This window comes from Tribolium madens, unplaced genomic scaffold (assembly GCF_015345945.1).
Source record: "Tribolium madens isolate multiple individuals breed KSU strain unplaced genomic scaffold, Tmad_KSU_1.1 Scaffold_91;HRSCAF=231;Tcas5.2_LG7, whole genome shotgun sequence".
Taxonomy (NCBI): domain Eukaryota; kingdom Metazoa; phylum Arthropoda; class Insecta; order Coleoptera; family Tenebrionidae; genus Tribolium; species Tribolium madens.
The window spans coordinates 14,972,219-14,974,391 of NW_025401063.1; positions in this window are offsets into that span (position 1 = coordinate 14,972,219).

Below are 2,173 nucleotides of genomic sequence, written 5' to 3' on the forward strand. Positions count from 1 at the left end.
AAATTTGTTTTACCGTTTAGGATGCCCCTGATTAAAAATTTTGTTATTTGGCATTTGTTTAGGTATACATACATATAAAGGTACCAAATTTTGTAATTTTATCTATTCCGAAATATCAGGAAAAACCCTTTTAAAAACGTAACTTTTTTAGGGGTGTAGCTCCCTTTCACAGCATTTTTCGAAATACGTTTGTCTTAAAATTAAATATTCTATCAACCATTTAAATTTGTACCTAACAATAAAAATGAAACACTGTATAATTAACACATGAAAAATTAATTCACAGAAATTTAAAATCAACTCACTAAAATAACAAAAAAACTAAATTTTTAACACTTATAACACCATATAACAAAGTGCTCAGCATATTGGGGGGAGGTTTGTACCCCCTAATCCCCCCCCCCTTGAGTACGGCCCTGCATGACATCCCTGTGGTCAAATAAATCAGATGGTTCCCAGACATTGTACGATTCTTGCCAATTTCTAATTTGGCAGTGACTCCAAAGCAGGTGAATTGCGTTAGGTGAGGAATTGTGTGGTGGCGGTCATTGCAAAAATTTCTTGACGTAAGTCCCGCGGATTCTATAGACTGCTCGACGCTACTGTGAGGCACCTCGCCAAGGTCGTAACTTGGCACATTAGCAGTAACTGGTAATAAAATACAGTCTGATGCACATAATTCCCTCATAATTACTTTAAAAATCTGCAATTAAAAAATCTTTTCATGGAAACAGTGATGACATTGCTATTATGATGGTAGTAATAGAAAATGGTTAGGTACTTTTATCAAAAAAAAAAAAAAAACACAGTCACAAAGAGGTGATAAATCGATTTACTTTGGACTCATGAATATGCAATAGTATCAAGTGCTTAAAATGACGTTATTGTTGTGATTGCTGTGTTGTGATTCATATTATACATACGTTTATATCAGCCAATTACTTTATCAGAGCAAAAATTAAACAATCTTCTCAATAAACATGCTATTTTCGACTATAAACTTTAATTAAAACTGCATAATCTGAACAGATGTTCAAACTCTTTGTTCGAAACGTGACTTGCAAAGGTCAAGTGCTGTATGCAATATTGTAATTTTTAATCCAAAAATTATGCGCAATTACTTGTTTACGTTTACTAATCATTGGCTATTGTCTGCAAATTTTAAAACTAAAATTTCGCCAATGAACTTATGTAGTTGACATAATTTTTAGTAAATAATACATACAGGGTAGCTAAAAAGTATGGATACAGTTAAATATTATAAAAACTATTCATTAAAACTTATTGAAATTCGGTATACGTTTAAAAGTATTTAAATTACATCACCTCATATGTTTATCAAACTTCTATCGCCATTTGTTCTGGGGATACAAGGCTAACTTGATTTTTTTTAATGTCAAGATGGGTCAAATTTATTATTTTTAAAAAGATCATTTTTTCTGAGTTATATGATGTAACACATGCATACCTTATTTAAAAAAAATATCGAACTAATTAAATTTTATCCTTGGAAATGTTTTTATCTATCGTTAGCTCTTTGCCGCCTGAACTTTGACCAAAAAATAGGTAACTGTTTTTCAAATTTCAACGTGCTCTGCTAAACCGTTCTGAATATATTTAGCTGAATTCATACTTTTTACCGATTCTGTATTTAGATAGCCACATAAAGTCTGTTTTTTCTTTAAATGGAAATGTCAAACAATTGGAACCACTAGAAAATTCATTCATGGTAACCTTAATAAAAAGAGTTGGCAGTTCCAGTTTTTGATTTAATTTGAAAACAATGTCATTAAATGTCAACAAAAAATCGTCTTAAAAAATTTTACGATAAAGACACAAAAACGAGGACAAAATCAGTACCGCCAACAGTTTTTGGATTTTGAGACGAAAAGTGTGCAAGCAGAAGTCAGAAAAAGACCACCGTAAAAATTTAGACGCAATTTGTAATGCATATTTGTAAACATTCTCTAATTTTTAGCAAGAAATTAAGTAGAATACAAAATAAACATGAATAAAAAAGAACGCAATTAAATTAGTGCCTGGTTTCACCGTTTTTGAGGAACCAGTTAAAAAACTAACAATTTTGAAACTAAAGCGAAAAAAGAAATTAGAACATGCTTCAACTCCGTGCTCATTTCGATAAATTACACAAAAAAAAAATTACACACTCTTT